Raw genomic sequence first — 25,327 nt, 5'->3', positions numbered from 1 at the left:
CAGAAAAGGCACATTAGGAAATATATGTACTAATTAAAATGGCCAGGTCAATAATGGGGCAAAGGAAACCAGACAACCAACCTGTTTGCCTCTCAAACACACAAAAAAATTAGAGATGATTCACCCTTTGCTGTGAATGTTCTTTTACAGCTTCTTTCTCAAGCTCTATGAGGCTTTGAATCTTGCATTTTATAAAGTAGGCAAAGTGAAGGCTAAGACATCATCCTCCTTTAAGTAGCACTGATAACTTCAGAAAGACAAAAAGGTTTCTGCGTAGTCCTGCATGTTTACTGATACTATACTTCCCAAACTGAATCTTTAGAATCATGTTAAGAATTCGTGATTTCAAAACAACATGGCTGAGATTGCTTTGTCTACCATCTTTATTAGTGCAAAGGAAAATGTGCCTTCATGCTAACATTCTTTCCAGCAAGTAGGTAAGATAAAATTACCTTCTCACATATTTGCTACATAACAGAGATCTGGAGTAGGGAGCATATTTGAAATAGTGAGTTGGAATACTGACATCTAAGGTTGAAATCAACTCAATGCCATAAAAAATCAAGTTGAAATTTATTTAAACTCTTTAAATTATTTTGAGATGGGTAAAGTCACTTTGTCTTTTCTTTTTGAACTTATCTTTAGTCATTTCTCATCTTAAAATTGTTATATGTCCTAAATAGTCTTCTCTGCTTTACTTATAAATTTGTAAAAGTTTCTCATTTCCTCCCAAATAAAGTTGCAAGTTACTAGCACTGCTTGGCAATCTTGCTTCATAAAATTTTCCAGATTCATCTGCCTCTTGAGTCTCAACCCCTTCTCTTCTTTCCTCAACCCTCTGCATGATAAGACTTGTATTTTTCTAACCACGTATTTTAATAGTGACATACCTTTACAAATATTGCATCACCTGCCTGTCATGAACTTTCCTTCCCCTTTTATGTCAACCAATGTGATTCTCTGTCTCTTCAAATACTCTTTGTTTTCCACACCCAGATCAAGTGTCTCCTCTTCTGTGCTCTACTGCTGATTCTCTAACAAAAAATAGCCATCTCTGTCATGTACCTTTATTATAGTACAATGTGATTTTCACTAGAGTTATTTGTGTACTTGTTTTCCTCCATTGATAATCACATATTTCTCTTCATAACCCACTTAGGATCTATGACCATACGTGGCATGCACTAGATAGCTGACATTCATTGAATTACACTAGCTTTGAGAATGTTAATGATTTCTTTGGTCATAAATCTTAATCTAGAAAGCAATGGTTACCATTCAGAAGACTCAATAGCACAGTTCAGAGAAAGGAAATTTAGACAACAGCCAATCAAGTCTTTTATATGTAATCACAGATTAGAACAATTTTGTGCTGGACAATCAAGACAGACCAGGTTGAGTTTGAAAGTCTTGACAATAAGCCTTGAAGACACTCAGAGTATGGAAAGGCTCCTTCTGTGGAGTAAGCAAGACTGCTTTGCTCAGTCATCAATCAAACACCACGGCTACTTCTTGTTAATTAATGGACCAAAGTTTCTTCCCTGATGGGAACAACATTTGGTTACATTTGTGTAAGGAGAATTGATTTTTATTGACTCAGACCTTCTGTTTGCTATGTCACAAACATGTAGTTGGATGACTAATTGAATGGCTGGTCTCTCTCTGGAAAGCTCTGGGCCCTTTGCCTATGCTACTTCATTTGTCAAATGCCTATATTGAGAAGAAAGTCTTTCTCTGAGTTGATAGAGCTGTGGCTATGCCATGAAGCAGCCTAGTTTAGTAAAAGTACAAGAGGTAAGGCAGGTACAAGCTTGTGTTTCTGTACTGGACTAGCCCAAGATTTAACTCAAGCCCACTGATAGCAGGTAGCGATGAGATTTGTCTTCGGACATACCTCTTTGATTCTAACTCAACTACTTGCTCTCCTGGCCTCACTGCCTTCACTTCTAAGATAGGGATAAAAAATATATATTGGGAAAACAACTAAGGTTTCACTGATATGATATCAGAAGAAAAAACCCCCGACATAGTGACCAGAGCAAAAACAATAAATTTTTATCTATATAAATAGTCAACAAATGTTTATTTTTACTCTTACCTACCCCAATATTTTCTCGGAGTAGACAAGATTGAGCAAACAGGGCATACACTAAATAGCTACATCTTCTTCAGATGGCTTCCTTTAGTATAACTGGGTGAAAGATTCACATGCACTGGAGAAGCATAACAAGCATTGACCTTGGATATTTAAGCAGAGAAACAAATTGTTAAAGCATAAAGTACTCCAGAAGTGGTTCTCAGCAAGGCTGGTGTGATGGAAGTTAGATTAGGAACAGCTCACAAAATAGTGAAGGATTTGTATGACCATTTTCCTTAGTTACCAATATCCTATAGAATGCACATTTGTTAAGACCACATCAAACTCAGTGAACTAAGATTTTTCATATAATGCAGTGAGTGATGAACAGAACTTTCCTCTCACCAAGGAAATCTACTGCAAGGGTCATTGATCTCCTCATCCACAAAATGGGAATAAATGCTTAACAGACGCTTGCCTCCAATGGCTGTCACCATGATTACTGTACAGTTGGCAAACACATTAAAAAGTGATTACAAATAAAATCTCCAGATTTATATTTTAAGGTTTCAATTCAGTATGAGTCTTCCTAGTAATTTCTAAATTCCCACATGTGGCTGACATTTGAAAAATATACCCCATTACAGATAAAAACAAATTTCTCTACTCAATTCATTACTGAAAGTGCATCTGCAAATCTACTTTGCCAATTAATCACTGCATTAAGCTTTCTTGATTAGAAACCAATTAACTTTAAATAACAAGGTAGTTTTAATTCACAAATTCATGTTCCAAGGCTGATTACATGTAAGTTATCGATGAATTTTATTTTTGGAAAGACATCAGATACAAGAATCCCTGTGAAAAGCCTATAGTTCCAGCAGAGACATTGAGTATTCATTCAATTTTCTACATTTCTTTTTCACAAAAATGTGCAACTGAGTTAACATATGCTGATCATTCTCAGTAATTATACACTGTGGAAGAATGTCACTCTTTTCCCAATGTATCAAGTCTCTTAATCACTATCTTTAGCTCATTTCTGTATTTAAATACTTGGGGGAAAAAGTCTTTGGAGGGGAATTTAAACTAACAACCACTGGTGCCATCATCAACTGGGGGCTTAATCACCAAGAGCATGCCATTTAGATTAGCCTCCTGTAGATGATTAGGCAATGTAGCTGACAAACCGGTGTGAGGCACCTGTGTAAAATGGGCAGTAAAAGGCATGGAAAGGCTTGCTCTCAATTAATAAATGAACCAACAAACCAATGACAACCTCTTCAGTACTTTAGAAGACTGATTTCTCCTTATTGTCAATGGTTAGTTTCCCTTTGGAACAGTTAATCCCATTTCTCATTGTGGAAGGTGATTGAACAAGGCAGGGCAACTAGGCCCTGGCTGATGGTTCAGTGGATAGAGCATTGGCCAGGTGTATAGACCTTTTGGGTTAGATCCCTAGTCAGGGCACACAGGAGAAGTGACCATCTACTTCTCTCTTCCTCCCTCTCCCCTTTGTTTTCCTCTTTCCCTCCCACAGCCAGTGGCTCAATTGGTTCAAGCATCAGCCTGGGCCCTGAGGTTAGCTCCTTGGTTCAAGTCCAGCCTTGGCTGCTAAAAATAGCTCTGTTGATTTGAGCATCAGCCCTAGAAAGGGGTTTCCAGGTGGATCCTGGTTCAGGGCACATGTGGGAGTCTGTCTCACTACCTCCAGTAACCAAGTTACTCCATTTCTTCATGTCCCTGCATTCCTTGTAGAAAAAAAATCATTTGAAGGAGCCAGTGTGCTCTTGTATTGTTTTTCAAACTAAAATCTGTCACCCATTAACAAGTTGTGAAATTCATTTGATGGTGCTCTGGTCTAAATGTGTCTACCCAAAATTCATACATTGAAAACCTGACTCCCAAAGATGATAGCATTGGGAGGATGGAGCCCTCATGAATGAGAAGAATGCCTTATAAAAAAGCTTCAGAGAGATTTCTAATTCCTTCCACCATGTGAATCCACAAGAAGGAACTGGCTATGAGCCAGGAAGAGAGCTCTCATCCAACCATGATGATGCCTTGATCTTGAACTTTCCATATTCCAGAGCTGTGAGAAATATATAAATTTCTGTTGTTTATATGTTACCCAGTCTGTGGTATTTTATTATAGCAGCTCAAATGAACTAAGACAATGGATCATGACAATCATGTAAAATGTATTTCTTCCTGTGAGTTGCATGCCTGAAAGCCATTGAGTTATTCACACATTGGATTAAATATCAGAATTAAGGCAGAACTTTTTGGCCAAGTGAATTTTTTTCATGCCTTATTATTAAGAGATAATTTAAAATCAATTGGTCATCTGCTATTTTCTACTATCTTAAAAAACCTGCTTGCATATAGTTCCTAAATTGATTAGTACCATCAGAGGCAATCTGATTCTGGCCATAAAACCAGCCCTTCCCACTGGTTCCTAGCATTTACCATGTTCCTAACTATAAAATAGATGCTATCACTTCCTATTGCCAAATAAAAACACACAAAAAACAAACAAAGAAACAAAGGGCAAGTAGGGGAGGATCCAGGTTTTAAGTGACTAAAACTTTTATAATTGTGATATTTTGCCCTCTTTAAGGAAAAATATCAATCTACTAATACAAAATTAGGTTTAAAAGAGAATATTTATATAGAACAAGGAAAGAAATTATGACAAATTCCTAGACCTCAAAGTTTTAGGATTTTTTCTGTTGTTGTAATCGTTGTTTTTTGTTTTGTTTTGTTTTTGAGATCTCTTTGATCAATTTACCAAAAATGCTTACATAAGAATGTTTTCTGATTATAAGCAGGCTTTTTTTCCTCCTGGAACACTACAATTCCTAGCGATTCCCAGCACTCACAGGCACCCCAAAGCTCACAGCTTCATGTTTATCATGTTAAATATTTGTCTGTAGGTCCTAGCTAGTTTGCTCAGTGGATAGAACACTGGCCCAAAGTGCAGAAGTCTCAGGTTCGATTTCCAGTCAGGGCACACATGGACAAGTGAACACCTCCCCTCTCTCTTCCCCTTCTTTCTCCCATCCCCTCTTGTAGCCAGTGTCTTAACTGGTTCTAGCATTGGCCTTAGGAGCTGAGGATAGCTTGGTTGATTTGAACATTGGCCCCAGACAAGGGTTGCCAAGTGGATCCCAGTTGGGGAACATACAGGAGTCTGTCTCTCTATCTCCTCTCCTCTCACTTAAAAAATAATTGTCTGCTATAAAAAAGTAATTAATGTAAGAGAGTACACCATTAATTCAAAGACCAGAAACTCATAGATGGGGCTATAGATTCACTTAGTGCTTAGAGAGTAAGTCTTTGGATATTAATACACAAGGAAGGGGGTTGACTCTGCCACTTAGTAACTTGGGACTTTGAGTAAGTTACTTAACTCTTTCTACACCTCAGTTACCTCATTCGCAAAGCATAGGTATTGACATTATCTGCCTTAATGGACTGTAAATGGTACTATCCATATAAAACTTCCATAACAATGATAGGCACATAGTAAGTATACAATGGGTGTTTATCATTATTTTCTAGACTTGTAGTCAGGATCAGAGATGAATGATTTGTATTCTAAGTCCTGCTCCTAATCTTTCTATCTTTCTTCTTGAGTGAGATTGTGTCTCCCTAGAAAAAGAAAGTATCATGTAAACAACATACTTAGAGTGCCATGGAAGAAAGATAGATAGATGATTGATAAATGGATAGAAGATAGATAGATAGATAATAGATAGATATTGGTAGATAATTAGATGTAGTGAATGAGTATAGGTTAAATTATAGCAATACTGATGATCACTAAATAGTATATTAATAAGATAAGCATCTCTTACACTGCAGCTACATGGCCAGTTACACAGTTTCCGTGTATAAAAACTGTATTTATTGGAGGGTGGGGGGATAGAATGGGAGAGGAGAGAAGGGCATTCTAAACAGTAAATAGTCTATAGTAAGTAGTCCTTAGAATGAAATAGTATTTTTAATTCAGCTTTATTGCATAAAAGTAAACAAATTATAGATTTCTTGCAATTACCATATTGATTACCTACAAATTAACACTGAGTGGTTTTTAGCATTTGATCAAATTTCCTAAATGACTTAAATGCTTTTCCTTTGAAATATATTTTAAATGATGACTTTGCTTAGAGAATATTTTCAGTAGATAAAAAAAGGTTAATCTCTCCCACAAGCCTTTCAAGACCATGAGATATTACAAATAATAATAGCATAATAGCAGAATTGATAATATTTACTGCATTTAATGAAAGATAAAGTATATAAACATTTAACACATCACATCCAACCACTACACGGGCACTCAGTCAGTCTCTGCTTGGAAACATGCACACATTTATATATATATACACACATATATATATATATATGTATGTGTATATATATATATATATATTTTTTTTTTTTTTTACAGAGACAGAGAGAGAGTCAGAGAGAGGGACAGATAGACAGGAATGGAGAGATGAGAAGCATCAATCATTAGTTTTTCGTTGTGCATTGTGACACCTTAGTTGTTCATTGATTGCTTTCTCATATGCGCCTTGACCACGGGCCTTCAGCAGACCCAGTAACCCCTTGCTCGAGCCAGGGACCTTGGGTCCAAGCTGGTGAACTTTTTGCTCAAACCGGATGAGCCCACGCTCAAGCCGGCGACCTCGGGGTCTTGAACCTGGGTCCTCTGCATCCCAGTCCGATGCTCTATCCACTGCGCCATCGCCTGGTCAGGCCATTTTTATATTTTTTTAATGTCATTGGTACCAACATAAGGATTTCTAGCACTCTATTAAAATGAGTGAGAAAGAGAGGAAGAGAAGAGAGATTTTACATTTTAGATAAAAAGAAAAAGTCTACTTTCATTCATATTTCTCTTGCCCCATTAATAAGTAATAATTCAAGCTCTCTTTTAAATTCAAGAAGCATGTATATTAAAATGCAGAAGTATTTGTTTTTTATCTATTGGGAAAATAAATATTCATAAAAGTCAAAAACCATTTTTTATATCAGCCAATGCTAAAATTAACAATCAATTTGTTAATTAATTTTTAAAAGTATTTGTCTAAGACATATTTTTTCTAAATGATGTAATAATTAAAATTTCTACAGGGTAAAAATGATCAACTAAATTCAAATGCATTTATTAGAGGCTCTTACCAATAGAAAGAAATACAAAGCAAGTTGAACTTTTATGTTTGTAAATCCTGGCAAACTCCTCTTGGATCCAGAAAATACCATAGACAACATCTGCACTTATGAAGACCAAACTCAATGGGTAGAGATTCTGGAAGACTCTACTTCCAGACTCTGTTCCTCTAACTGGATCTGATTCCAAAATTTTTATTTACAAGGGAAAAAACGTATATTCTAATTCCACTTCTTCAGTCATAAATGACTTAAAATTAGCATTCTTATCAGAGACTTTCTGAGCTAAGAGGAATCTTTTGCATTTCAAATGAGAAACAAACTCAGCAAACGAGATGTACTCCTCTGTGTTGGCAATGTCTACAGCAATGTCTACAGACTTTGGGTGTGGGGTATTTCACATCATTTTACCTGGCTTTGCACCTATTAGTCTCATGTTTTTCCTATGACAACGTTTTTTCAATCTGATTCCTCTTTGCTAGTCAAGTAATTGACTAATTGGAGGCAGTGCTTAAATTCACAGCTTTGATTAAAAGAACAGAAGTCAAAGTATAATACGGGGGCCCTCAGATTATGACACAATTCCATTCCTACGATAGTGATATAACCTGAATTTTGGTATAAGTCAAAACACACCCTGGCCTAAGTCACTTACCTATCCTAACACAGTTACAAAATCATAATCTAGAACATAAAAATACAACTAAGTCACAGAAAAAGGAATAGGACATGAATATACTGTACTGTACACTGTACTGCAATAATAGAAAAAAATGACAAACAAAGCAACACAAATAGAACATTTGTGCTATTAACAGTCCAGAATGGTACAGGTAAGTGTACTGCGGGACGCCAACTCCCCCACTCATGTGTCGCATTACTGCACCTTCTTTCACCGCACACAACCAAACTAGTTTGCCCACATAGTCCGTAAGTACAAAGTTAATGGCATAAACTGAAACACTCATGTCTCAATCTTTTTAAGTTTTTATGGGAGTGAGCATCGTAAACTTGAAATGTTGTATGTTGAGCCTGTCATAACCTGAGAACCCCCTGTATATGTGTGCATACCATTTTAGTAAAACAATCTATGAGTATCAAACAGTTCTATGGCAAAATTATCTGTTGCTGCCTCTGGAAAGCTAATTTACAACCACAGAGAAAATAAACAGCATCTTTAAAGTGGCACTGAGACTAGAATTTGCCTTCTCCCTAGCCAGCATGCACAGAATATATAGCAACCTGTTCACAGCTATATAGTAAATTTCTTATGCATTGTGCCTCCTTTAATCTAATGCCTTGAGTTTCACATAATTGAGAGCACAAACTGTGATTTGTGTGAATTGGGGAACAGGAGGAACAGGTGAAAGGTGGTATTTACTTATCTATTTATTTGTTTATTTTTACTGAAACAAGTCCACCGTTTAACTGTAGCTAGCCACATCTATATGGAGACAGACAATTACCTGAAAGAATTATGTGATTATATATCCATGTAAATATAAAGCAGTAGGTAGTTATTATTATGGGAGAAAAAGTAAAATATATTTGTGACCCAAGTTCACAAAGACAGAAAGAGATAGCCACAAGTGCATAGGACACAAAAAAGTTCTGGGTAGCAAGTTTATCTGGTCTATTTGCATTTATTTATTTATTTATTTATTTATTTATTTATCTTCTTTTTCCAAGTGAGAGGAGAGAGAGAGACAGACTCCTGCATACACCCCGACTAGGATCCACCTGGAAACTCCCATCTGGAGCTGATGCTCTGCCCATCTGGGCCATGCTCGCAACCAAGCTATTTTTAGAGCCTGAGGTAGAGGCTTCATGGAGCCATCTCGGTGCCCAGGGTTGATTGATGCACTAGAACCAATTGAGCCCTAGCTGAAAGAGAGGAAGGGAGAGAGGGAGGGGTAGAGAAGCAGATGGTTGCTTCTCCTGTGTGCCCTGACCAGGAATCAAACCCACTGAGCCAACTGGCCAGGGCCTATTTGCTTTAATAATTCAAATTCTAGGATGAATCAAAATATTCCCAATTCTAATATTTTAAATCACAAAACAGATCATAAAGATACACTTTACAGAAAAGTAATGACCCCAAAAGTAGAAGCATTCACCTCCTTAAAAATAAGAATGGAGACAGAACATATTCTCGTAGTAAAAGAAATTTAGAAAACCAATATGGGCTGTATTTATGGCTATTTAATGTATCTTTATTATTATTTTTACTACTATTTTAGCAAACTTAAAAATTAGAGCCAGATGTGGCCAATATTTAAAGGTAACTAGGAAATTCACAATAAAAATTATATTCTTACTTAGACTCAGAGGAAATCAGAAAGTTTGATTTAACCAGATTAAAATGGGACAATTTAACAGACCCAAGTATTAAGTCTGTTCAGTTTCCTTTGTGGTTGGATTCTGCCTAATGGTTAAAACATGGGATACAAATAAAACTAAATGTATACACCAAAATTCCTAAAATTTGATAAAATTTTGATGGGTATTTTCATCTTTAGATTAATTAGCTGGCCAAAATGATAAGGACTAAAAAGGATTTATTTGTAAGCAACTCTACTTTTGCTTAAATTGAAATATTCACAGAAAATGATGTATAGTAGTCTCCCTTTTACAATAGTTTTGCTTTCCACAGTTTCAATTACCTACAGTCAACCATGGTCTGAAAATGTTAAATGGAAAATTTCAGAAATAAACAATGAACAAGTTTTAAATTGCATGCTATTCTGAGCAGCATGGTGAAATCTCCTGCCATCCCACCTGGGACGTGAACCATCCCTCTGTCCAGTGTCTCCATGCTGTATACACTACCTGTGGTCATTTAGTAGCCATCTTGGTCATCAGATCAACTGTTGCAGTATCACAAGGCTTGTGTTCAAATGATACATACTTTACATAATAATGGCCCCAAAGTACAACAGCAGTGATGCTGGCAATTCAGATATGACAAGGAGAAGTCATTAAGTTCTTCATTTAAGTGAAAAGGTAAAAGTCTATGACTTAATAAGGCATTTTATGATTTCACAACATCACAAGAACAGGAAAGGTGAGAACAGTGCAATAAGATACAATATTTTGAGAGAAACATCATATTTGCATAACTTTTTTATAATATATTGTTATAATTGTTTGTAGGAATATGATGTAAAGACTTGCAGAGTTAGCATGTATGGCCAGTAGTCGTGGCCACTGTCACTGCCAGGCAGGTGCAGGTTCCCATTAGATTTGAGCAGACGGTAAAGAAACTGTGGAGCTAAAAACTGGTGGGCCATTCCTTCATTCTAGCCTCGCACCTGGTCTGCAAGAAACACACAGAGAGAAAACACTTCCCTTTCCATTGAGGGCTCCCAAAGCCACTGACACATCCGGGTTTTCCTAGAATCAAAGAACCCCACCAGTCTCAGTCACCTCTGGTTCCCCATCTGCACATCTTCTCCCTTCTCCTTTCTACACAAACTGGCTTCTCCTTCAGCACCCTGCCATCTTGACTTCCTTCTCTCTCCTTCTTCCTCCCTCTAAAATACTACCTGGGTCCACAAAGACCCCTTCTCCAGCACACATCAGCATAAAAAAGCCCCTTCCCAAGCAGGAAGGTAATTTGCAGTTTCACCTGGCCAGCGCCATTCATGTGGGCTGTGCCATTTTTAACAATAAAAGTGAACAAACTCAAATATCATAAACTCATTTGACCAACATAGCATAAACAATTAGAGGCAGAGAGGAGCCTTGGGCAAAAGCCCTGAGCAGACAGATTCAGCACAACAGCAGGATAAGATTCAGTAACAGAAATGTTTAGGCTTTCAGAACAGATATAAGGAGTCAACATGCTCCTTATCCTTTACTTCATCCCCTGAAAACTTCTTCTATCTGCTTCCTTGAGTTATCTGTATTGGCTAATAAATATCTGAGTAAAGCTGGGGATGGGGGTTCAGTCCTTCGGTCTGTGGACTGGGGCTGTAGACTCCCCTTGGCCACTTGGAACATTCCATCTAGTCTCCAAGTAGTTCATTGTTGCTGCAACAAGTGGTGGCCCGTGTGAGGAACAGGCACCAAACAATGGGTTTACTACATTGAGTACTTCATTGTCACAGTGACAAGTGGTTCCCATCTGAGGAACCAGACAAAATGACCTCTCAAAGCCTGGCAAAGGAAAAAGATGTCTGCTCATTTCATTAGGTAAGGGACACAAGCAGCAAGGGAATAGCCCTTCAATGCTTGTGGTGAGGTCACTTTTAGGGATCAGGCAAGAAGATTTCCCTCTTTCTTCATTTCTCCTTTATCATGGGGAATTCCCTTTACTCTGAGCAGCAGAGTCTCAAATTACATTTATGGGGAATCCTTGGAGCTGCAGGGTGTCAAATCGGAATGTAACTGCCCTCTTGCTCACATCTGACAACAATGCCCTTGGAATCCAAAGGAGGGAAGTTTAGATTTAGAAGATTGGGAAAGCACTTATACCAAGGGGATGGTAAAAGCAATCAGGATGGGATATGATATGACCCCTTGGGATTAGAAAGGGCTTGTAAAAACTGTTCTCACCACCTTCCCTGAACCTCAGTGATCCCTCCCCCTTAGATATTTCACTAGCCCTAACCAGTAGGAAGTAGCTATAGGAGAAGAGACCTTCATCCCTTTTTCTTGAAAAACAGAAGGCTGGAATATTAGGTTTGGGTCCAGGGTTCCTTTAAACTCAAGGCAGGCTATAAAAATGGGAGAGGTCATGCCAGGACCTCAGTATAAAACAAAAAGGAGGGGACACTTTTAAAATCCCAGAGGCTCTATAGCCAATCCCCATTTTAGTCTCTTTTGTCATCCTGGAAGGCTGCCAAGGACAAATAATGAGGGTTGTTTTCTCTGCAATTGCCAATAATACTGTAAAATATAAAGTTATGCCAATTTTTTTAATCAGGTGGTCTAAAAAAGCATTTGATATTACTACTAGTTTAAATTTAATTAATGTCTTTTAAAATTCTTAACAGAAAAAAAATGTTTGTTTTTCCAAAGTTTACAAAAGGTTCCTATTATTTCTTTTATGTCTTCTAAAACATGAGTTTGTTTGCCAATGAAAGAAACTGTTTCTAAAGGTTATGAAAGATGTTCATAAAAGTACCAATCTAAAATTGCTAATTACTGCTTAGTTGTCACTAAAATTTAAGGTTTTTAGAAATTGAGAATTCTGATTAATTAGGAAAAAATTGTATGGTTTTAATAATAAAAGGTATAAGGTATTGTAAAGCCAGGAGGCACGGCCAGGGCCAGCATCAGAGCAGCCCAGCCCATGCAGGTTCGCATTGGATTCGGACAGTCGGTAAAGAAACCATGGAGCCAAAAACTGGTGGGCCATAGTCTTTAATCCAGCTTGCACCCGGCGGGCAAGTAAAAATACACACTGGGCTCCAAAACCCAGTCACACTCAGTGCTCACAAAGCTACTGACTTATCCGAGTTTCCTAGAATCAAAGGTTTCTAGCTCACCAGACTTATTCACCTCTGTTCCCCATCTCCTTTCCTTATCCCAGATACAAACTCTGCCCAAATTGGCTTCTCACTCAGCATTCCACCATCTTGGCTGCTTCTCCTGGCCTCCTCCACGTGGCCTTTCTCTGCTCTCCTCTGCTCTCTCTTCTAATGATTATCTCAGGAACCAAGAGCCCAAGCTCCCACTTCGTCCCCATTTTATAGTGTAGCAATCCAAACTCTTAATCCAATATACAAAACAGGGAAGTCTCTAATACAAAGTCACTTCTCTGAGGCATGATTGGATTGTACTGCCCTACATCAAAAAGGGTAGGAAAGGCTTAATCCCAAAACCAAGCCCCAGGCTAAAGGATTCTGCCTGCCTTTAGCCCACCCCAACACACATTAATATCACCTGGGCAATGGCCTCTTTAACAAAGTGAGCATAATACATTTTATCTGCCCAACAGGTATAGAGGTATTTTTGAAAGGAAAAGGAAGAAAGAAATAAGTTCTGAAAGCTGGTTATTTCTAAATGGTGTAAGTTGCAGAGGTTTGTGCAGGTTGTAGAAGGTTTGTGCGGAGGAAAACTGTTGGTCAAATAAGTTTGTAAACATGATATATATGTTTGCTAGCTTGTGACTTATATTGGGTGTGGGGGACAGGCTATAAGCAGGCCAGGTTGTTGTAGCCTGAGGTTTGGTTTTGGGACTAAGCTTTTCCCCACACCCTTGACTGATTGTATGATCTGGGTGGTGCACTATCATGAGAAATCCAATTATGCCTTGGATAAGTGACTTTGTATCGGAGACTTCCTTGTTTGTATATTGGATTAAGGGATTTTGGTTTTCTACACTATAAAGTGGGACAGACCAGGAGCTCAGACACACAGTTCCTGCTATCACAATTGCAGGGGCTCCCCTGATCCCTTGCCCTTCATGGGAAGAGCTGGTTTTCTGCTTTTCCCTTGTCTTCTTTTGTGGTTTGCCTGTCTTGGTGAGACACCAATAAATAGGATGGCCCCCCATCCTCTGACTCCGCCATTTCTTTATCGTCTGCCCGAATCCAATGGGAACCTGCATGTGAATGGTCACAATGACGGCTCCTGGCCTTACAAAAACCAAAAAAAAAAAAAAAAAAAAAAAAGGAATGAAGGAACTGAGAAAGTAGAAAAAGGTGAGAAAAGGAAAAAAAGGGAAGGACTTGAGAGAAAGGATTGTCATAAAAGGAAAATAAAAAGAAACATTAGAACATACTTAGTGGCCTCAAAAGCTTAAGAAATTTACCCAAACTTACAGTATTACAAAAGGAGCCAATAGCCTTCTTAAGCCCCAACTACATTGTTGGGCAGATAAAATATATTATGCTCACTTTGTTAAAGATGGCGCTGCCCACGTGGAAGCCAGTTGCCTAGGTTATGGGCGTGATTATATTAATGTGTGTTGGGGGCGGGCTGTGGGCAGGCAAAATCCTTGTAGCCTGGGGCTTGGTTTTAGGTTAAGCCTTTCCCACCCTTTTTGATGTGGGGTGGACTTTGTATCAGAGACTTCCCCATTTTGTATATTGGATTACAGGTTTTGATTTCTGAACTATAAAGTGGGGCAGACAGGGAGCTTGCTCTCTCAGTTCCTGAGATTAGCATTAGAGGAGAGAGCAAAGAAAGGAGAGCAGAAAAAGGCCACATGGAGGAGGCCAGGAGAAGCAGCCAAGATGGTGGAGTGCTGAGTGAGAAGCCAGTTTGTGCAGAGTTTGTGCAGGGAGAAGGAAGGAGATGGGGAACAGAGATGAATAAGTCTGGTGAGCTAGAAACCTTTGATTCTAGGAAACTCAGATAAGCCAGTAACTTTGTGAGCACTGAATAAGTGGGTTTTGGAGCCCAGTGTATGTTTTTACTTGCCCACCGGGTGCAAGGTAGGATTAAAGATGATGGCCCACCAGTTTTTGGCTCTGTTGTTTTTTTACCAACTGTCTGAATCCAATGCAAAACTGCATGGGCCAGGCTGCTGTGATGGTGGCCCCAGCAACTGGCTTTACATACACAAACAAAAAAGAGGGAATCAGGAGGAGAGACTCACCCTACAAGGACAATTGGATAAGTCTTTTTTTACTCTTAATTTTTTAACATTTCCTCATCTATATCTACTAAAGCCAAGAGGTATTTTATACCAGCTGAGCAATGGCCTTAAGCCTCTCTTGTTGTACTATGATGCATTAGCTGTCCCTGAATGGCAGAATCCAATCAATTACTAACCTGGGGGCAAGGGTATATTGCAATTTTGTCTTGCCATCAACAGGTCCTCTTTGAATACCAGTGAGGAGGAATGTGAGGCCTTATGATGAGTTGCCATTAGCCCCTAGAAAGCAACGCAGTTCCAGAGATCCAGAAGCTGATAGTAAATCCACCTCCAGAAGTGAACTCGAAAAAGAGGAGGACACCTAGCTCACTCCCAAGCATTCAGGGAGCACCTGACATTACCTGGGAGACTTTAAAACATGTAACTAGGCATGCTAAAGCAGTTTTGCAAAATATAGGCATGCCTGTAACCCCTAAAAACCTGTTTCTCTCTATGCTTGCCCTTCATCTTCCATTGCAATTACCTAACCATCTTACTCTCTATTAATCTTTACTAAAACAAAACAGGGAGATATGTAGGGATATGCTGTGAAGACTTGCAGAATTAATGTAAACAATTAGAGGCAGAGTGGTGCTTTGGCAATAGCCCTGAGTGGACAAGAGTCCAGGGACCTTTCTGAACCCGTGATGGAAACAGCACAACAGCAGGATAAGATTCAGTAACAGAAACATTTAGGCTCTCAGAACAGAGATAAGGAGTCAGCATGTTCTTTGTCCTTTACTTCACCCCCTGAAAACTTCTTCTGTCTGCGTCCTTGAGTTATTTTTACTGGATAATAAAAATCTGAGTAAGGCTCGGGACAGAGCTTCAGTCCTTTGGTCTGTGGACCAGGGCTGTTCCCAGCCCTCGACCCATGGTGCATCTGGTCTCTAAGAAGCTCATTGTCACAGTGACAATTTTTTTAATTTGTTAATTTCATACTGTGCCTAATTTACCTTTATCATGAGCATATATGTATAGGAAAAAGTAGTTCCTATAGGGTTTGGTACTATTTGTGGTTTCAGGCATCCACTGGGAGTCTTGGAACATATCCTCTGTGGATAAGGGCTTCCTGCTCTAATGATCAAATTGTGATTCACATCTCTTTTATAGAGCTAACTCAATCTACTTTTCAACTTCCCAACAAGACAGCTGGTTGGTTTTCTTTATACCAGTAACATTTATTCCTTTCTTTTCCAATGAAATTCCTTGATGAAGGTGTGAATTCGTCACTACTTTCTCATTTGTCATTTAAACGAAGAGAGTTCTCCACTTCCTTTTCCCCAGGTATGATAATTATATCTGCTTTCAGTTTAGAAGTAGGGAAAGGTATTAGCATTAGCCTATGACTGTTTTGTCTTTTTCTTAAAATATTTGACAGCCATGTCTGTTGCAAGGTCTGAATTAAATACAGAATGTTAATGTAAAAATGTCTAAATGCTGCTTAGATTTGAATTACATATAGAGAATAAATATGGTAAGAAAAACTCAGAAATATAGAAAGACTTGGAAATTTCATTTGAGCAGGTTTGTTCCTTTTTAAAATTTTGAGTTTTTAGGCAAGTAGTCTTTTGCAACTTATACAGAGTTATACAAATAATTATAAAGTCATACAAAAATAAAAAAATATATAAAGGGATAAACATTGTTAAAAATAAAATGAATTGTGAACTGTGGCTGTGGCTGGGTGAACAGTAGATAAAGAGTCAGCTCAGCACACCAATGTTGCAGGTTTCTTCCCTGGTCAGGGCACATAAGAGAAGCAATCAATGAGTACACAACTGAATGGGACAACTAAGTGGAAAATGAGTTGATGCTTCCCTCTCTCTCACCCTCAGACCCTCTTCTTCTCTCTCTCAAATCAATGGAAAAATTAAAAGAAAAGAAAAATAAATTGTGAATAATTGTGACTGCCTGGAGGAAAAAAAAGAAACAAGGGAATATGCTATTCTAAACAGAAATGGAAGCAGAAATTTTACTTTTTATTATTTTATTTATGAAATGTGGATGAAATATCATTCTTTATTGGGACAACTTGTGAGACAGTCACCTATCTGGCTCAATGAAATCAGTGAACAATCAAGTTACATAGCAACAGAAATTAATATATAGTTAACAGCATTCTGCTTCTGATGTTTGGAATCTATACCAATCTTTTATGCTTAGTAAATATCTATGATTTACTAATATCACACATAACAAAAACTTAAACTTTCATTGCATTACATTTACTAGTGTTGTGTGAGTTTGATTCTCTTTTTTTTAAAAAACTTTTTTTATTTATTGATTTTAGCCAGAGAGGAAAGGGGAAGAAGAGAGAGAAAGAGACATGAACATCAGTCTGTTCCCGTGTTTACCCTGACCAGGGATCGAATCAGTGACCTCTGCACTTAGGGCCGGTGCTCTATCAAGTGGAGCTATCTGGCCAGGGCTGATTCTCTTATTATCCAGATTTGTAATAATTCAGAATCAGGATCAAACCTGGATCTGCCTACCCCAATCTCATTTGAACTCATAATCTCTCCTCATATTTGTGGGGTGCCTGGATGATCATATAGACACTCATTTTAATAAAGCAGTTCAATTAAAGTATTTATTAGCAAGGACCCCATGAGAGAGGCCACATTGTGGAAAGACTTGTCTGAGGAGAGTAAAGAAATTAAGCCAAACTCATTAGCACTAAAAACTAAATCAATATTCCGCAAAACCATCAGAAATCAGCATGAACAGAGACTTAGTAGATAATGCACATGTTGTGTCCATTTTCTAAATACTTAAAGCATTTGTATCAGAAATTTTGCTACACATATACTTAGATTATACATGGCATGCCAATATACTGAGTGGTATTAGTTTGGTATTAAATTGAGTACCAACATCTTAAGAATTTATACTATTTTGTGGTAAAAAATCAAATGCACATAAAAAAGTTAGCAAATTGCATAAACTAATAGTAATGTCCTGTGTTCTATATAGGTATCATGGGAGGCATTATGGTTTAGTATTCTGAATTAAAAATTCAACTTCATCAATCATTAATTAATTGACCTTAGGAAGGTTAGATCATAAGCTTCAGTTTTACATTCTATAAAATTATTTTAATAGTGATATTTTACTCATATATTTGCTTCGAGAATTAAATGAGGCAGAAAATCTGAAACATTTAGTAAATCACCTAAGTTAAACTTTCAACAAAAGTATTTGGTGATAATAATGTTAATAATGGTATTCTTAAACAAATTTTTCTCCTGCTACAAATAATTGAGATGACATACATTGAAGAAAAGCTGACTTCTGTTTTTAGTTAAAATATAATAGGCCAATACTTATTCTTATAACAATTAGAAAAGCTGACAAAATTACAGAAAAATATATATAACATTAAAAGTATAAGAGAACTGTGTAAACAATCAGATCTAGAAGGACTGAATTTTCAGAGAGGAGTAAAAAGTAAAGTGAGCTGTTGGCTTATTTTTCCCTGTAGCATTTGCTGATTTGAGATATAGGCCAGAGGCTGAGAACCAGGCATGGCATACTGCAGGACCACTGCTGGTAGAAGGAGAAACAAACAAAACTTTTAGAAATCACAGAGGTTTCGGTGACAAAATTAAAGAGCTCTAAAGAGCCTTAAACAAAAAGCCATCTCTGCTTGTATTTGTTGAATTCTAAAGTTTAATGGAAGACAAAGGAGTTAAATTATTAATCTGTGGAAAGAGTCAAATGTCCTCTAGTTTAATGGGGTTTAGAAAAAAAAAATCCATCAGGAGGAGGAAACCTAATTTAAAAAAAAAGAAAATAGAGAGAGAGAGAGAAAAACAAAATCGCTAGAAAAAAGTTGTTACTTGATACTAAGTTTAAGGATCTACAGGTCCTTTTCTCCTAAGGACCTTAACAATGTCAGGTAGGATGGAAGTTGAGAATCTGTGCTTGGATCTGGCAGAAGGCTGCTGCTGAGATATAAAGAAACCAATTGATGCCTTGGCATTTGTGTAGGACTAGAATGATAACATTGGAGACTCAAGGGTATCAAACACAAGGTTAGTTTCCCCCTCCAGGCCAAATTTCAAAGTTCCATGGAGTGTGAGGCTAATGAGCTAATGTCAAACCTCTCTTGGGCAGATGTAATCCCTGCAGTTTTACAGAGCTGAAGAGACAGAAATTCATCAAGTTCTCACTTAAATTTCCTGGTGGCCATGCCTTAGGAACCAGGGTGACCTGGGTACAGACTTGAGTCTTGCAGAAATTGCTACTCTGTCTCAACATAACGGAACCTCTGATTGTATTGAGATGATAAACCCTCCAGTCCTACCCTCTTTATAACAAAGAAAACATTTAATCCTCTCTAATACAGCACAATACCATCTAGACAGTGTGTGGATTTAAAGTATGCAATATCTGGCATATAATAAATGATAGACAATAGAAGCAGACCTCTAAATAATCCACATTTTTGAAGTAGCAAAGACAGTTTTGGTTGTAATAGTGAGGGGGAAGTGAGTGAAGGGGATTTGATATCTAATCATAAAGCACAAGGTGCTGCTAAATAGCCTCCAATGCATAGAACAGTTCTCTAAAACAAAGAATTTTAATATTCAATTCCAATATTTTCTTAAATCCAGGAAGTCTGGATGTGATTATTTTTGTGTGAACTACAGATATTGAAGGAATCTTTTGACATACTAAACTCTATTGGTTGTTGGAATGTTTGTAATAACTGTGTGATCATAAAATTTAGATGACCTTTTAAAAAGCTTGTTGGGCAAATGATTTTGTAAAAGTTGTATTTTTTGAGTTTGCTCACTTTTAGTGTTAAAAATGGTGCTGGACAGCGCCAGGTATGTGATCTGTGAAATTGCAAATTACCTTTCTGCTTGGGATGGGTCATTGTCATGCTAATGTGTGCTGGAAGGGAGAGATGCCACATTTGCCGAGTGAGAGCACAGAGAAGGCAGAGTGCTGAAGGAGAAGTTGGGGAACCAGAGGTGAGGGGCTTTGGGAGTGAAGAGGCCTTTGATTCTAGGAGAAACCGGAGAAGAATCTCCTGGTTGTGGAACCGGATAATGTGTCAGTAGCTTTGTGAGCTCTAAGTGAAAGAGAAGTGTTTTCCTTGTATGTTTGCTCATCAGCTGGTACAATACTTGAATAAAAGAATAAAAGAGCCCACCATTTTTTGGCTCCACTGTTTCCTTACCATCTGCCTGAATCCAATGGGAACCTGCATGTGAATGGCCACGACGGCCGAGGCTACTGGCCACACAAAGCTTCATTAGACTTTTTTTTAAAAAAGATGGTTGATTTCACATTGGAATTGAGTAAAAGGTTAAGCTAGATCTTTCATATAAACTATTGCCTATTGGTAAGTCATATGGGTGTTGGGAGTTTGACAAGTTGTGAGATTTTCTTTCACATGTAACACTAGAAAAGATGACACCCAAAAACCAACTTGCTATATGTTTTTTTTTCTCAAAACATCTTACAAATTAAGAAATGCTCCATTTCAGCATGCTTCAACAACCATTTAAAAAAGCATCAGTTTTAATTAATGCCAATTTATTGAGTTTGAGGATTAGTAATATATTTTCCTGTTACTATTTCCTTTAGTTACTGCTAACCTTTTGTTTACAACTTTGCTCATTAGCAAATCCAACTGGAAGGGAAGTAAAAAAAAATGTAGGACATTTGAGCTAATTCACTATATTATTTTCTAATATCCCTAGTCAACTTGGGACAGGGGAGAGTGTAGTCTATTAATCATGAGGATTTTATTTTACATTGTAAGTGAACTAGAATAAGCATAAGTGAACTAAACCAATATGCATGCATGTTTATTATAATACTTTCCCTTAATATGCTTAGCAGAATTAATAAAATTAATATTTAAAAATAGTGTTAACAAAAATATAGGCTTATCAGCTTCTAAAAATTTTTAGACCACATAAGGTTATACCTTATGTAACAGAGGACTTAGCTTCTATTTAAATCTTTGAGATTCTAAACTAATAGCTCTTTTTAAGTAAAATTTCACCTGGCATATGCAGATAAATTATACTGTTGCCTACCAAATGTTTTCTCACTTCTCTACTCCCAGCATTGTTGACAGAACTTGGACTAATAATTGTGAAAACCCACTCTTTGGTAATCTGAATAAATTAGGTTGGAATTGGATAGAAAATGAGCAAAAGACACAAAGAAACATTCGCAAAAGGCATGTACATATGCACATAATCACATTAAAAGGTGTTCAACATCACTAGCCATCAAAGAAATGCAAATTAATACTATGATGAGGTATCACCACCCATCTATTAGAACAACTGCAATAACCAATAATGACAAAACCAAACACTAGAGCCTGACCAGGCAGTGGAGCAGTGGATAGAGCGTTGGACTGGGATACGTAGGACCCAGGTTTGAGACACCAAGATCGCCAGCTTGAGCACGAGCTCATCTGGTTTGAGCAAAAGCTTACCAGCTTGGACCCAAGGCCGCTGGCTTGAGCAGAGGTTACTTGGTCTGCTGAAGCCCCGTGGTCAAGGTACATATGAGAAAGCAATCAATGAACAATTAAGATGTCGCAACGAAAAACTGATGATTGATACTTCTCATCTCTCTCCCTTCTTGTCTGTCTGTCCCTATCTATCCTTCTCTCTGACTCTCTGTCCCTGTAAAAAACAAACAAACAAACAAAAACCCAAACACTAGAGAGGATGTAGGGAAACTAGATCTCTCATATATTGCAGGTAAGAATATCCATGGTAAAACTAGCTAGTCTAGAAAATCATATGGCAGTTTCTGAAAAAAAACTAAGCAAAGATATTTCTTCTCTGGGAAGACAGAATAGACATACATACTTTTCCCCCTCATTGAGTGCAAGTAAAATCCTGGACATGATATGTAAAATAAACACACAAAGTCTCTAAAAGGTGGAGAGAAGGCAAACATGCTATAGACCTTAGGGTATAAAACACAACATGGTGATACATTCTCTGCCTTTTCTGTTTGCTTTATATACACAAAATTGTTTGCTAAAGTCGCAGTCAATACCAGGAATACCAATGGGCATAAATAGTAAAAGGATCAACAAAGCTAAGTTTCTCTAGCCAAAGGACCAGGAAAGGGGTAGCTTTGTAAGAATAAAAACTTGGAAAATAAATAACTGCTTTATTGCAATCAAATATCAATAAACAACTCTACAGACATGCATTTGGTACTTAAAGAAATTACCTAATTCCTGGGAAAACACAGACTACCATAACTTACCCAATATGAAATATATAACTTAAATAGCACTATGGCTATATATAAGAACAGTTATATATCAAGAACAAATGGAGTATATTTCAGGGACACAAGATTGGTCAATATTAAAAAAGCAACCTATGTAATTACCATATTAACAAGCTCAGTAAGAAAAATCATGATATCATATCAATTGATATAAAAAAAACATTTGACAAAATTTAAACCCCATTCAGAATATTAAAGCTCAGAAAAATAAGAGTAGATTGGAATTCCTCAACTTGAAAAGGAGCATTTCTATACAAACAATAGCTAACATTAAATTTAATGGTTAAAGAGTAAATATTCTCTCCATAAGATCAAAACAAGGCAAGAATATTCACTTCCACCACTCTTATTCAACACAATGCTAGAAGTTCTGGCTGGAGAAAAAGGCAAAATAATAATAATAATAATAATAATAATAATAAAAGACATACACAGTATAAGGAAGGAAATAAAACTCTTCCTATTTCATATGACATGATTTTATACAAAGGAACTCCCAAGGCATCTAAAAATCAAAAACAGAAACACATAGAACTAGTCAGTCAATTCAGCAAGGTCATGGGATACAAAATAATAACAAGGTTTTAAAATTGTGCCTTAGTCTTTAAAAAAATTCTTCCTTGCATCTACCTTAAAAGTAATAAAAAAGAGGGTAGCTTTATAGATTTTTTTTGTGTGTGTGTATTTTTCTGAAGTTGGAAACGGGGAAGCAGTCAGACAGACTCCTGCATGCGCCCGGCCGGGATCCACCCGGCATGCCCACCAGGGGGCGATGCTCTGTCCATCTGGGGCATTGCTCTATTGCAACCAGAGGCATTCTAGCACCTGAGGCAGAGGCCATGGAGCCATCCTCAGCGCCCGGGCCAACTTTGCTCCAATGGAGCCTTGGCTGTGGGAGGGGAAGAGAGAGACAGAGAGGAAGGAGAGGGAGAAGGGTGGAGAAGCAGATGGGTGCTTCTCCTGTGTGCCCTGGCCAGGAATCAAACCCAGGACTCCTGTATGCCAGGCCGACGCTCTACCACTGAGCCACCCAGCCAGGGCCCTTTATAGATTTTAAATACAGATTTTCCTTAATGTTTTATGTAAAATCAGTCAAAAGAGAGGTCTGTTAAGTGACTAAATCAACATTTGTCTTTCAAAGTGATATCAGTCCCAGGTCAGTGGTTTATAAAGATTCTTTGTGCACCAAAGCACTCAGAAATAATACAAAATATTTGCTCTTATGTTTACATATATTTTAATTTTGTACATGTAATTTAAATTTGATAATCCAGATTAGGGATAACCATGTCTTTGGTTTGCAGCAACCTGTAATATTCTCCTAAAGTTATGCAATAAGAATTTGTAAAACATAAAATCAAAGCTATAACAAGTAAATATTTTAGTCACAGTTATGACAGTTTGTAAGTATAGTGGTCTCTCAGAATTTGGTTTTTGTGTGTACAAATTTGAATATATGTATTTATATTCATAAACTATTTAGTTTTTGAAATTAACTCAGACTTAATACTATTTTTTAAAATCTTTCCTTTAGTATTGCTTTTATTTAGAATATTATGGAAGATAGAGGTTCATCTTGGTGAATCTTAATCTGGACTAGCAGAATTCCTCAACTCTTTCTGGTTTTTGCCAACCAGTCTTTTTTTTTTTTTCAAAATAGCTTTAGGGAGATATAATTTTGATACCATAAGTTTCCACAAAGTATGCAATTTAGAGTTGTGCAACCACCACTTCAATCTAATTTCAGAACATTTTCATCATCCCCCAAAGAAACCTTGTACCCAATAGCAGTCACTCCCCATTCCCTCCTCACTCTCCTATATCCCTAGGCAAACACTAGCCTATTTTCTGTCTCTCTACATTTTCCTATTCTTCACATTTTATATAAATAGAATTATTAAATATGTGGTGTTTGTTTCCAGCTTTTCAATTACATAAAATTTTTGAGGTTCATCCAAGTTATTGCATGTATTAATGTTTCATTCCTGTTTATTCCTGACTTATATTCTATTGCGTGGATATAACATATTTGATTATTTATTCATCAGTTGATGGACATTTGAGTCATTTACATTTTTTTGGCTAATATGACTGATGGAGCTACGAACATTCATGTACAAATTTTTGTGTGGATATATATTTTTATATCTCTTGAGCATATAATTAGAGGTAAAATTGCTGTGTCAAAATGGTAACTAAGTTTAACTTATTGAGGAACTGCCAAATAATTTTTCTATTTAACTTATTTTACATTCCCATCAGCAATATATAAGAATTTCAATTTCTACACATCTTTGTCAACATTTTTTATTGTGTGTCTTCTTTGTTACAGCCATCGTAGTAGATGTGAAGTTGTATCTTATTGTGGTTTTAATTTGCATTTCCTTAGGGACTAATGATGTTGATTATCATTTCATGTGATTTTTAGCTATTTTTATATCTTTGAAGAAATGTCTATTCAACTAAAGCCCATTTTTAAAATTGGGTTATTGATATTTTTATTATTTAATAGTAAGAGTTCTTTGTATATTATGGATATAAATACCCTATCAATTATGTAATCTGAAAATAATTTCTCTTATTCTACAGGTTATCTTTTCACTCTGTTTATGATATTGTTTGTAGCATGAGTTTTTAATTTTGATAATGTTCAATTTATCTATTTCTTTTGTCTCTATGCTTTGGGTACTATATTGTATATCCTCAAATCATAAAGAATTATTCTATTTTTTCCTAAGGTTTTCATAATTTTAGTTCTTACATTTAGGTCTGTGATCTATTTTGAGTTAATTTTTGTGTATGGTGTAAGGAAGGGATCTAACTTTGTTTTTTACATGTGGACATCTAATTGTCCCAACATCATATGTTGAAAAGACTTTTTTTCTCCAGTGAATTGTTCTGGGAAGGCTTGTCAAAAATTAATAGACCATAAATGTAAGGATTTTTTTCTAGATTCTCAACTCTATTCCACTGATCTGCATTTCTGTCCTTATGCCAGTACCACACTGTCTTGAGAATCTTTTAAATTTTAATAACCGTTTTTCTCACAAGAGAAATGTGTGAATATATGTGAGAAAGAGAAAGAAAATGAGAGACACCTTATTAAAGTCTCTAGGAGGAGCAAAGAGAGCTTTGTTTCACTCGAGAAAAAGAATTTTCCCAGAAGCTCTTCTATGTCAAGAATATTTGGAAAA

Source organism: Saccopteryx bilineata, chromosome 4 (genome assembly GCF_036850765.1).
Source record: "Saccopteryx bilineata isolate mSacBil1 chromosome 4, mSacBil1_pri_phased_curated, whole genome shotgun sequence".
Taxonomy (NCBI): Eukaryota; Metazoa; Chordata; class Mammalia; order Chiroptera; family Emballonuridae; genus Saccopteryx; species Saccopteryx bilineata.
The sequence above is the reverse complement of the archived record's forward strand: the minus strand, read 5'-3'. Positions refer to the sequence as shown.